This window comes from Saimiri boliviensis, chromosome 2 (assembly GCF_048565385.1).
Source record: "Saimiri boliviensis isolate mSaiBol1 chromosome 2, mSaiBol1.pri, whole genome shotgun sequence".
Classification (NCBI taxonomy): domain Eukaryota; kingdom Metazoa; phylum Chordata; class Mammalia; order Primates; family Cebidae; genus Saimiri; species Saimiri boliviensis.
In genome coordinates, this window is record NC_133450.1 from 91,133,949 (window position 1) to 91,147,697 (window position 13,749).

Below are 13,749 nucleotides of genomic sequence, written 5' to 3' on the forward strand. Positions count from 1 at the left end.
AAAGCATCTACTGGCGTGCCTGGCAGGAGCCAGGGCTCAATAAACGGTACCTATGACTTGCACTAGTTTGCAACTTCTCTGAGAGATTGACAAAGGAACTTCTGCGAAATTCTGTGTAGAGTTACTTTAAGGGTCCTACTTGAGAGCACCGCCAAGCCGCCCACAGTTTCCACAAGGAACACTCCGCAGTCTCAAATCTGCACTACTTGCATAAACCAAAGACCAGCAAAATTCAGGCTTTTCTTGTGTAAACGGTGCCCTGGTCTCTTCTCCGTAGGTATAGAGGGGGAGGTGCCGCAAGATCTCCGGCTGTAAAGAGCGGAAGCGGAGCACGGGATCTCCGAGGGGTCCCAGGTGCCGGGACTCAAGCCGTAGCCGAAGCCGCCCCCGCGGGGGAGTGGAGGCGGGGAAGTCGCGGCCCAGGGGCTTGGGGCGACGGCGCCGGCTGTCAGTGCCAGAAGAGCTGGGGCGGGCACACCTACTCACCGCCCAATCCCCTGCCGTAGCCGCGGCCTTATGAATAAGCAACAAAGCAAAGCGCCCTCCCCCTAGCGTCCCAGACAGCGGAGGGAGTCGCCGCCGCCGCTGCCGCCGCCGCAGGGCCCGCCGCGGGGATGCCGAGCGCCGGCGCCGCCGCTGCTGCTGCCGCTGTCCTCTGCGCGCTACTCGGCTGAAGGCGCACAGGTGAGAACAGGCCTGGCTCCCACCACTCGGGCGGCCGCGGCTGCAGACGTGGCGCCGGGACAGGGACGGAGCCGGAGCTTCGGTGGCTTTGGGTTGCCCCGGGAGCATGCGGTGCCGGGAACGGTGCAGCCCTGGGTGCGCCAGGCGTGCGCCTCGAGCCTCCGCCGGAGCGCAGTGCCCAGGTGCGGGGTGCGCGGGGGCAGCTCCGGGCGCGCTGGGCGCGGCGCGCAGGCCTCGGAGGACTCACCGCACTCCCCGCTCCAGCCCAGCCTTCCAGCTCCGCACCAGCGAGCCGGCCTTTGTGCTGGCGGAGCTTGCAGGGCTGGCTGCTTTTGTGTGGGCTTTTCTTTCTCTCTCTCCCTACGCTCACAATCCCAGTGAGAGAGAAGTTCCCGAAAACAGCGGTTTACTCTTTTCAAACCGTCGATCGCAGTGTCCCCAGTGCCACTCTGAGCCCAGCAATCGAGGAGCGAATCGGGCGGGGTTGCGGTCGCCACCGAATGTGTCCTGCCACTTTGCAGACAACAAACAGTTGAGTGTTTAGCGCAGAGATGTGGAGCCTCTTTGCTCAGCCCCTGACCGGTCCCCCAGGACGCGGCTGGAGGACGTTGCTTGGAAAGGTCACTTAATTAGAAAGATGGCCTGCGGGTTAGACCTTGGGGAGGCGAGGGTCTGCTCGAGACTCCGGAATAGTTGAGAGGTACTGCCGGAGGTGCCTAACTATTTCATGTGCATCGTGGGCACGGACATAATCTGACCTGTGTAGATTCCAAATACGTAGTAGAACCTTGGCTGACGAGGAAGCGAGCGGGAGCGAACACAACAGGACCCTTAAAAGAGTTTGGGTTCTCAAAGGTGAGAAATCCTGATCTTTCCCAGGTGATCCAATTTCGGTGCAGAACCGAAGTGGAAGAAAGGAGAGAAAGCTGCTTTAAAGTGTCAGCCTTCTTTCTTTGGAAGTTTTAGTTTGAAACTTGAGGGGAAGTGGGGAGTGGTTCACAAAACCATCCCTGGAGTTCTGAAGGATCTCTTCTACAAAGGGCAAAAATTCTCGAGTGGTTAGAATTCACATGCCTACTCTTCCTTTTGGTATATTTCCTTGATTACAAGTGATGCTGTTGGGTTCCAAGGAGTCTCCTTTAAGCCAGGCATCTACGGTCATTGACTGACTTCTGCACACATGCCAGTAGAACCCCACAATATCATCTATTGAAATACGCAACCGGGTAAGGTTTCACAGTATCAGAACATTGCTTCTTTTACACACAGATTTAAAGGTAGTCTGACTTGCTCTTATGAATAAAGTGGTATTTTTTGTATTTGTCATAATAATGAACGAAGCACTTGTGCAGCAGACAGATTTGATATTGGTTGAGTTTATTCACAAATCTCCCAAGGCTTACCAAGTCTAAGGTAGCTACAGCAACGGAGCCAGTTAGAGAGATACAAATTTGTCTTTGTTTTCATTGGAGGCTTCTTACTATATATTCTGGAGTTTCCTGCCAGACCTTTACAATATTATAGTTTGGCATTACAGAAATGGTTTGATGCTAAATATAAGTATAGAATCAAAATGAGGAAAACCAGTTTATCTGTTATGAAAAATTTCCACTCTCCAACTAAAGGTGTACTTTGCTCTATTCTGTAGATGTTTGTCTGAAAAGTTGTGTATGGAATTGTATTTTTGTTCATTGAATTTAAAAAATCCTCACATAGGGAAGCTGTCTATTCAGAGGAAACCTGGTTTTAATTTCTGTAAAATGAAAGTTTGTTCCCTGATCAAGATGTTAGGTCAACTTATTTCTCCATATGGTGTTTACTTGATGATTGTAAGAAAAGTATCTGAAGCTAGTTTCAGCTTTCCTTTAAATATCAACTAGTTACTTAGAGATCTAGCCAAGCAAATGGCTATGTTTGCATACCATAAAAAACCAGAAATGAAGTGTCCAGTTGGGTCACTGAAATGAACTGTCTGATGGATGGAGAAGAGCTTGTTGATCAAGATTGATCAGGTCAAGATTTTGCAGACAGCAGAAGCCTCTCAGGTCACATTGTCCTCATGAAGAGCTGAAAGAAAGGGGAAGCTCCATGGAAATGCCTTGGAGAAAAAAACGCAACGTTTGTGGCTGCTGTCACGATGCTTCACATTGCTCACATTTCTGAAGTTTGACAGGAATGCATGTCAGTAGCATGCTAGTATGTCTTATATTGGTTGATACTTAACATTTTTTCAAACCCTTTCATGTCTATTAACTCTTTTGTGTGTGTTCTTCACCCTTTGAAAATAATAGGACAAGCATTATTTTTTTTCTACTTTGCAACAAGACAACTGAGTGTCAGTGATTTGCCTGAGGTAGAATTGGAACTTGAAGAGGCCTATTTTGAAATCTTCAATTCCATCTCCTTTTACCAGGGATGAGATGATATGCCAGGGGTGATAAGTACGGGTATCCGGCTAATTTTTGTATTCTTACTAGAGACAGCGTTTTACCTTGTTGGCCAGGCTGACCTAAAACTCCGGACCTCAAGAGATCCACCCACCTTGGCCTCCCAATGTGCTGGGATTACAGGCATGAGCCACTGCACTCAACCTTAAGACTCACTATTCTAGGGCTCTGAGATTCTGTGGTTTTACATTTCCTGGTTCTAACATTTTTGATAAGGCCCCAAGATTTTAGGTTCTAAAGCTCTAAGATACTGATTTTAGGATCTAAGGCTCTATGATTCTAGATTTTTATTTTTCTAGGGTTCAGAGTCCTTATAGTGTAAGATTCTAGATTCTAAAATTCTAGACATGGAGGTTCTAAGGCCAATGATTCTAAAATTTGATGTTCTAAGGCTGTAAATCTAGAACCTCTGGCTAGAAGACTAGATCATAAGCCTTCCAAATTTTATTTTCTCAAGTTCTAAGATTCTAATGATGATCAATTATAGTTTCTGAGGCTATATGATAATAGATTCTCTTGTATAAGATCCTAGATCCTAAGGGTCTAAGGCTCTAGAATCTGCAATTCAAAAGTACCAAGAGTCTAAAAGTTCCGAGGTCTAATGTTCTAAGATGTGATATATTCTAAGACTTACTCTAAGATCTTAGATTCTCTGTGTCTGAGATTCTATATGATTAAACTCTTAAGATTCTAAAAAAAAGAAAAAAAAAACAGATAAGTACGAGTATCTTCATTCGTCTGCATCACTAATTTGTAGAGACTAAAGCTTGTGGGCTCAGTATATAGAACTTAGTTGTGGTCTTCAGAGATGATAAAGCACTTTGCTGATATTTAAGTAGTTTCCAGAGTAGCTGTTTTGACCCCAGCCTGCTTACCCTCTTCACTGCCAGCTCTGGGGCTGCTTTCCTCCTGGTGGACCATACTTTTCTTTGTAGTTACTTACTCCTTCTCCCTCCTTCCATTGTGATGGAAAATGCTGCTGAAAGGATCATCTGTCATTCAGCTATTTAATTTATGGTGAAGGATAGCTGCAGCCCAGGTCCTAAAGCCAATATAACAGACCAGTGATGATTGTTGTAGCACAATGAATCAGAAATGTGGTACCTTAATGCCATGTGTCACAGCTGGGCTAGTAGGGTGAGAGTCTTTATAAGCTCAGCTTTAGATAAATACAATAATATTGGCAATAAGACAGTATTGGCATTAAGAGCCTTGAGGATTAAAAAACAAAGAAGAAGTAAGAGTGATAAATTAATCATTGAGGAACGGTCATGAAAAGCACAAAATGGAAAAATTATTAAGACAAACATATAGTGGAAGGATTATTAAGACACCAAGATTATTAAGACACTTTTCCCATCATCAGAGAATCACTAATTGCATTTCAAAAGGTGAAATGTATTTGGCAAGCATGTTGACGTGAAGCTGTGAGACTTACTACCTGTAACCCTGTGACTGTTGATCTGTTTTGTGTGTGTGTGTGTGTGTGTGTGTGTGTGTGTGTGTGTGTGAAACTCTGAAACCTTAAAATATAGCAGAAATGAGAACACACAAGTTATTGTTAGAATGACATATTAAATAAGTAGCCAAATTTGGCTAGGTACTGAATAAAACATACGATTAGACATGGTTAAACCATGAAATGTCATTAAAAAAGACAGTACAAAATAAAGACTCTAAACATTCTTTTTCACATTCTTAAATGGTTATTTATATTCATGTCATGTCAACAAATATTTATGGAATTTCTCCTCTTTTGTGCCTATCCTTATTACTAATTATGTGGTGAACAAAGGAAGGGTAAAAACTAGCATTTGTATGCAAATAACATAATCTTATTTGAGGTGCAGAGACTTACAGACATGAGAATTCATGCTACCAGAACTAGGAGAAGGGTGGGGAAAGAATAGGCCAGAATGGGGTGTGATCTGGGAGGCCAGGGTTTGGATACCTAGGTAGGGAACCAGGGGTCGTACAGTGGCATGATCAAAACTTAGGAGCCTAAGTGCCGGGCATGGTGACTCACACCTGTAATCCCAGTACTTTGGGAGGCTGAGGCGGGTGGATCACAAGGTCAAGAGTTTAAGACCAGTCTGGCCAACATGGTGAAACCTCGTCTCTACTAAGAATACAAAAATTATCCCGGCGTGGTGGTGCATGCCTGTAACCTCAGCTACTCCTGAGGCTGAGGCAGAAGAATCGCTTGAACCTGGGAGGTGGAGGTTGCAGTGAGCTGAGACCGTGCCACTGCCCTCCAGCCTGGGTGACAGAGCAAGACCCCCTCTCGAAAACAAAACTAAACAAGCAAAAAACAGCATACAAGCCTGAAATGAGTATGGCACATGAAACTGCTAGGTATGTGAGTGGTGATGGTGTTTATACTGGGCACTGGTGGTGTGGGTTGCATTACAGATATGGACTTTGGCAACTGTACATTTGGGGACATTATATGCTATGTTTTGGGAAAGCAGAGAGTTGTGTGGAAAAGGTAGGGACCTTGAATTCTGACAGAATCCAAAAGATCAAAAACAGGCACTATCCCTTAGGCGAGTTATCCTCAGAGGCCTGTTGTTTTCCTCATCTGAAAAGTGGGGATAACAACAGTATCTACCTCATTACATTATTGTAGGTATTAAATAAGATTATTTCCATTAGGCACTTAGAACGCTTAGCGCATAACAGCTCCCAAGTGGTAGCTGTCTTTGAATGATTATTGCAATTTTTAGTCTTAAGAATAAACCAGCTGGGCTCATGCCTATAATCCCAGCACTTTGGGAGGCCGAGGCTGGCAGATCACAAGGCAAGAGATTGAGACCAGCCTGACCAACATGGTGAAACCCCGTCTCTGCTAAAATTACAAAAATCAGCTGGGCGTGGTGGCGTGCACCTGTAGTCCCTGCTACTCAGGAGGCTCAGACAGGAGAATCGCTTGAACCTGAGGGGCAGAGGTTGCAGTGAGCTGAGGTTGTGCCACTGCGCTCCAGCCTGGGTGACAGAGTGGGACTCCACCTAAAAAAAAAAAAAAAAAGAAAGAAACAAAAGAATAAACCATCTAGATTGTATAAAATAGATTGGAGAGGGGAGAGACTAAACAGGGTCATCAATTAAGAGGCATTTAAAATAATGACAATCCAGTGAGATGATCAGAAGTTATGATTCCAAAAGAGATTATGAGGGGAGGATCCACGGCAGTTATGAATCTAGAATGTAAAGGAGAGCAGAGTTCAAGGTGGCCACCAAAGTTCAGATGAAGATGGTTGTGTTCAAAGTGTCATCAGAGTAACTTCCAGTTGACAAGGAAAAGCCAAGATGAGGTAGTGTTCTTCACCTACCCCATAGCAGCTCTCTACAGTTTTTGTGTTTATCATAAAAAAAGGAAAATATAAAACAAACTGTCACCAGTTTATTGGCATACTCTACAGCTTTCCCATGTCTTGAGCGCTCTTGGGGTGATGCTCTTTGTGCCTTAATATTATATATGAGACTCAGTTTACCCTGGAAATAGTGGCTTCATCACTGATGAGAATGATTTAACGTATTGGTTTCCCTTTTGTGTCTTCGTTTTGGTGATGTACTGAAATAGCAGTATTCATTTTAGTTGGAAAAATATTGACCAAGTGCGTACAAAATCTGATTAAGTCTAACCAGATGGCCAAGGCTGGTATTTTTTATGTTGCCTTTCATTTGTCTTTGAAACTTGAATATGCTTAGACTTGACAAAGAAACACATTCTGGACTGTAGCTATGTAAGATTGTCAAAGATAATGCCTGACAGAACAGGCTTATCTTGCTCACTGGTGGCAGAAATGCAGTAAATTGTTCGGAAGACTGCCAAGCTATCAGGATAGATACCTTGTTACCAAAGATAGACAAAGTGCTACTGACCTGCTCTGAAGGAGATGCTTTTTACATTATCCAAAGCGGGTATCCAACATCCGTTGGTAATTTGGCTAGAGCTTATTTATCTGAATCAATTGAGAGATACCGTGAAAAGAAAGCAGCGTCCAAATACACAGTGGGAGGAAAAAGTAACAGGAATGCTCTTTTTGTTTGTTTGTTAAATGTTCTTATGACTGAGTTAATTGAAGTTAATTAAGACACAGAATTCTAATATGCAATGGAATCTCCCCTCCTTCCACCTCTCTCAGCAAAGCAGGCTATAGACATTCATCTGTTTGTTCAGCCAATATTTACTGAGCATTTCTTCTGTGCCAGGCACATTGCCAGGAAGGGGATACAGTGTTGAGGAAAAAGGAAAAGGCTCATAGCCTTCACAGTATGGTTACAGATGGTTGTTAGGTTTAGAAATATTGTTGAATTAAAACAGCCTTCTCTTACTTAGTCTTGAGCATCATATAACTACCATGGCAGGACATCAGACTAATGTGAATGACTACATGAACCTATACTGGGCTTTGAAAGATGGAGAAAAACCTGGAATTTGAAGATTTCCCATCAGGTTATCTGAGTTGCAGACATGTTCCCTGTTATTGTTCTTACAGGTTGTCATTTTTCCTTTTAAAGTACAGGCATTGCTTTGAATAGTGGGGAGAGGGAACATATGGCCTCGATACACAGGCATATTAAAAGCTTGCATCAATGCCTATGAAAAGGGGAAAAAGGCAAAGGCTTGCAGTTCACGCCCACTTTTTCTGTTGTAATTTAATTTAGAAAGCAGGTGGCTGACACTTCATCACAGAAGGAAGTCTTTTGGAGGAATAGCAGAATTCCCTTTATGCAAAAATTCTAAAACCCAAGATGTAGATGAAAATAAAAACTTTGAAGGAAAATTATGTTTTGGAAAGGCAGTGGGTCTGTATTAAGTCTTTACTATTTATCCCTTCTCCCCTTGATCTGATTTGTTTGTAAAATTTTCCTCTCAGTCCACATGACTCGAGAACATACACATAACACGTGAAGCATGTGCTTCACCATTTGAGTTCCTCTCTTACTTGATGGCAACAGGATGCGAATATAAAAATATTTGAATTTTCATGTCATGTAGATGAGGTCTGAGGATAAAATCATGGATGTAGAAAGGATTTCAATGATTATTTTAATTCTTCATTTTGTCAAAGGAGAAACTGAGACCACTTGCTCAGTATCATATAGCAAGTGTAAACATCAACAAAGCAGGGCCGGGTGCGGTGGCTCAAGCCTGTAATCCCAGCACTTTGGGAGGCCGAGGCGGGTGGATCACGAGGTCAAGAGATCGAGACCATCCTGGTCAACATGGTGAAATATCATCTCTACTAAAAATACAAAAAAATTAGCTGGGCATGGTGGTGCGTGCCTGTAATCCCAGCTACTCGGGAGGCTGAGGCAGGAGAATTGCCTGAACCCAGGAGGAGGAGTTTGCGGTGAGCCAAGATCGCGCCATTGCACTCCAGCCTGGGTAACAAGAGCAAAACTCCGTCTCAAAAAAAAAAAAAAAAAAATCAACAAAGCTAAGATTCAGGAATCCTTTTTTCTGATGCCAGTCCAAGTCCCTCTAAACTCTGTTACCATTCCTGATGGCCTGGGGTTTTCAGGTTTTCATTCAGAAGTATGGGATTATGTGGTCCAAGGTTTTAGGCTACATGTTTTGTCTTCTGGTATTTTTAGTAAGATTCCACTGAATAGAGAAAGTGTTTAGGAAGGGGCAGCTATCTGAACAGATCAGAAATGAGCCAGAGAATTCTATAGCTTTTATGATTCTTCAGCTACAGAGACAAAATTTAGTAGGTCAATTTGAACAGAATCCAAAGGTATAATTTCATTGACTATGAATACTGTGTTTTACCATATAGTTTTTTGTTGTTATTATCTGTTTGTTTTTGAGAGAGAGTCTTGCTCTGTCACCCAGGCTGAAGTGCAATGGTGTGATCATGGCTCACTGCAGCCTGGACTTTCCAGGCTCAGGTGATTCTCCCACCTCAGCCTCCTTAGTAGCTGGGACTACAGGTATGTGCCTGGCTAATATTGTAGAGATTCGATTTTGCCCTGTTGCTCAGGCTGGTCTGAAACTCCTGGGCTCAGATGATCTCCCTGCCTTGGCCTCCCAAAGTATTGGGACTACAGGCCTAAGCACCTGGTGGCGCCTTCATTATTTTTTGTTTTAAGGAAGGTAAACAGATGCATCAAGCCAAATTCAGCGATCTGTTGCCTGACTATGAACTAGAATGCTTCCTGGCTCATCTAAAGTACAGCGATAACTAATGTCCAGAATGTTGAAATGCTGTGGCACATGCTGTTTCTTGTTGATCAAATATCTTTGCCATTTTCTCTTTAAACAACAGCAACAACAACAACAAAAACAACGTGGCTGCGTGTGGTGGCTCACGCCTGTAATCTCAGAACTTTGGGAGGCTCTGAAGCAGGCGGATTACCTCTGAGGTCAGGAGTTCAAGACCAGCCTGGCTAACATGGTGAAACCCCATCTCTACTAAAAATACAAAAATTAGCCAGGTGTGGTGGCAGGTGCCTATAATCCCAGCTACTTGAGAAGCTGAGGCAGGAAAATCGCTTGAACCTGGGAGGTGGGGGCAGCCGTGAGCTGAGATTGCACCATTGCACTCCAGCCTGGTGGCTGACAGAGCAAGACTCTGTCCCCCCAACCCCCAAAAAAGGGGCTAGGCACAGTGGCTCAGGCCTGTAATTCCAGCATTTTGGAAAGCTAGGGCAGGTGGATCACTTGAGATCAGGAGTTCAAGACCAACCTGGCCAACATGGTGAAACCACATCTCTATTAAAAATACAAAAATTAGCCAGGTGTGGTGGTGGGTACCTGTAATCCCAGCTACTTGGGCTGATGAGGCAGGAGAATTTGCTTGAACCCAGGTGAGGGAGGTTGCAGTGAGCCGAGACTGTACCAGTGTACTTCAGCCTGGGCAACAGAGTGATACTCCACCTCAAAAACAATGCTGGCTACCAGTATGTAATTTCATATTTAGATATGTTTGTTTGAAACCCCTATCTGCATATGGGGAAACTTAGCATCCCTCTTACTCTCTTTGCAGATTCTTGAGGGACTTATATTTCTTTTTCTTTTTTTTTTTTTGAGACGGCGTTTCGCTCTTGTTACCCAGGCTGGAGTGCAATGGCATGATCTCGGCTCACCGCAACCTCCGCCTCCTGGGTTCAAGCAATTCTCCTGCCTCAGCCTCCTGAGTAGCTGGGATTACAGGCACGTGCCACCAAGCCCAGCTAATATTTTTGTATTTTTAGTAGAGACGGGGTTTCACCATGTTGACCAGGATGGTCTTGATCTCTTGACCTCATGATCCACCCGCCTCGACCTCCCAAAGTGCTGGGATTACAGGCTTGAGCCACCGCGCCCGGCTGAGGGACTTATATTTCTTCTAGTCATCTCTGGCTTCAGTTTTCTTCTGCTAAATTTGTAATCCCTGATATGCTGTTTTTTTTTTTTTTTTTTTTTTCTGCACATGACACCATTTCACTCATGGAACCATTCCATCCCTGTATTTCCCTGAAGCGTCATGGAGTCTGTGCAACAAATTACCCCGAAGCTTAGTGGCTTGAAATAACAATAAATATTTGTTATTTTATACCAGTACTATGCATCACGAATTTGGGAGTAACTTAGCTGTGTGGTTCTGGCACAAAGAAGGTATAGTCAAGATGTCAGCCAGGTGTGCAGTCATCTGAAGGGTTGACTGGGGCTGGGGGACCCATTTCCAAGATGGTACACTCATCTGGTGGTGGTAGTTGGTAGGAAGCCTTAGTTCTGAATCCATGGATTCCTTTTTTTCTCATGTAGAAAAATTCAGTCTTCTTGTGGCGTGTGGTGGTGCATGCCTATAGTCCTACCTACTTAGGAGCTTGATGCAGGAGGACTGCTTAAGCTCAGGAGTTCAAGACCAGCCTGGGGAAATAAAGAAAGAGAAGGAAGGAAAGGGAAGGGGAGGAGAGGGCAGGGGATAGGAGAATGGCTCACGTCTGTAATTTCATCACTTTGGAAGGCTGAGGTGGGTGGATCACTTGAGGTCAGGAGTTCAAGACCAGCCTGGCCAACATGGTGAAACTCTGTCTCTAACAAAAACATAAAAATTAGCTGTGCATAGTGGTGCATGCATGTAGTCCCAGCTACTCAGGAGGCTGAGGCACAAGAACTGGGGAGGCAGAGGTTGCAGTGAGCTCAGATCACACCACTGCGCTCCAGCCTGAGCGACAGGATGAGGCTCCATCTCAAAAAAGAAAAAGGAAAATTCAGTCTTCTTTTTGTCTTTAGCCAGGTAGATCATGTCCTGAGGACTTTACCTTTCTTCTTTCTTGAAAGGACCTGTAAGACTAAATGAGATAACACATGGAAGCTTTGAAAATCCTTAAGGGAGGAAGGCCCTATGCAAATAAATTTCTATATTTCACATGCGCATATCGTTTACTTAACTTAGATCACTGAATGATTATACATGAAAGAAAAAAAATGTAACCTTGATAGTCAAGATTTTTTTTTCTAGAGTTTTAGTTTCAAGGCTTAATTTTCTGGAAAACTTGTAGCACATCTGAGAAATTTCTGATGGGGAGAAAAGAAAGGGCCCTATTCAGGAAAATAGATAAAAAAAAGAACTGAAACCCTTAAATGTTGGGGAAAATTAACAATTTTAATATAGTTTTAGTTGTAATGAGAATGTGAGTAGTTTATTTTAAATACTACAATAATTTTTTATCTTATAATAATGGGTATTCAGTAAAGACTGCTAATTTTAAAATATATATTTTTCTCTGAAACTGTTAACCTTGCTTAACTCTTAAACCTTTTCTAATCCTTACATTTTGAAACATGTTTTGCCTGTAATTTTTATACTTGTTGCAGAGAATAACAAGGGTTTAAGCATTTAAGAAACATATTTTCATTGAAAATTATGTACCTACTTTTAAAAAACTCTTGAAAGTAACTGGTATTCAGCGTTTAATGATATTTAGTGTTTTCAAGCATGCTTTTCTTAGCCCACTTGGGCTGCTGTAACAAAATATCATAAACTGGATTTTTAAAACAGCAGAGGTTTATTTTTTAAAGTTCTGGAGACTGGAAGTCCAAGATCAAGGTGTCAGTAGATTTGGTGTCTTGTTAGGGCCACTTTCTGGTTCTTAGAAGGCACCTTTTCACTGTGTCCTGCATGGTAGAAGGGGCGAGGGAGCTCTCTGGGGTCTCTTTTATTTATTTTATTTTGTTTTAATTTTTTATTTTTTTGAGATGGATTTTTGCTGTTGTCACCCAGGCTGGAGTGCAGTGGTGTGATCTTGGCTCACTGTAACCTCTGCCTCCCAGGGTCAAGAGATTTTCCTTCTTTAGACTCTCAAGTAGCTGGGATTACAGGCGCCTGCCATCATGCCTAGCTAATTTTTTGGTATCTTTAGTAGAGATGGGGTTTCACCATGTTGGCCAGGCTGGTTTCAACTCCTGACCTCAGGTGATCCACTTGCCTCAGTCTCCCAAAGTGGTGGGATTACAGGCGTGAGCCACCCCACCTGGCCCTCTTATTTTTTATTTATTTCATTTATTTATTTTTGAGATGGAGTCTCACTCCGTTGCTCAGGCTGGAGTGCAATGATATGATCTCAGCTCACTGCAACCTCTGCCTCCCAGATTTAGGTGATTCTCCTGCCTCAGCCTCTCGAGCAGCTGGGATTACAGGCTTGTGCCACCACGCCTGGCTAATTTTTATATTTTTATTAGATATCTGGGGTTTCACCATGTTGGCCAAGCTGATCTTGAACTCCTGACCTCAAGTGGTCTGCTGGCCTTGGCCTGGGGTTTTTTTTTTTGAGACAGAGTTTCGATCTTGTTGCCCAGGCTGGAGTGCAATGGTGCGATCTTGGCTCACTGCAACCTCTGCCTCCTGGGTTCAAGTGATTCTCTCATCTCAGCTTCTTGAGTAGCTGGGATTACAGGCGCCTGCCACTACTCCCATCTAATTTTTGTATTTTAGTAAAGACAGAGTTTAACCATGTTGGCCAGGCTGGTCTCAAACTCTTGACCTCAGGTGGTCCACCCGTCTCGGCCCCTCAAAGTGCTGGGATTACAGGTGTGAGCCTCCCTGGGGTCTCTTTCATAAGGGCGCAAATCCCATTCATGATGATTCTGCCCTCATGAAGTTATCACTTCCCAAAGGCCTCACTTCCTAATACCACCATGTTGCTGATTAGGTTTCAACATATGATTTCTGGGAGCTACAAAATTCAGACCATGGCAACACTTAAAAAGTTATTTGAATGAGGCCGGGCGCGGTGGCTCAAGCCTGTAATCCCAGCACTTTGGGAGGCCGAGGCGGGTGGATCACGAGGTCAAGAGATCGAGACCATCCTGGTCAACATGGTGAAACCCCGTCTCTACTAAAAATACAAAAAATTAGCTGGGCATGGTGGCGCGTGCCTGTAATCCCAGCTACTCAGGAGGCTGAGGCAGGAGAATTGCCTGAACCCAGGAGGCGGAGGTTGCGGTGAGCCGAGATCGCGCCATTGCACTTCAGCCTGGGTAACAAGAGTGAAACTCCGTCTCAAAAAAAAAAAAAAAAAAAGTTATTTGAATGAATGTGTAAGACTTTTTACTTCTTCCACATGTTGCTATTTCTACAGTCATTTGACTATATGATTAATAGAGGAATTTGGAGAGAAT

At 43.7% G+C, this 13,749-nt stretch overlaps 1 protein-coding gene across 1 annotated transcript in view; it reads left to right on the forward strand.

Annotated features, from left to right (window-relative positions):
- The first annotated feature begins 418 nt into the window (after positions 1-418).
- ARMH4 (armadillo like helical domain containing 4) overlaps positions 419-13,749 on the forward strand; it is a 143,211-nt gene continuing 129,880 nt past the window's right edge. Inside the window, exon 1 of the mRNA XM_003930486.4 lies at positions 419-684. The gene's annotated coding sequence lies outside the window, so the exon portion shown is untranslated. The remainder of the gene's footprint in view (positions 685-13,749) is intronic.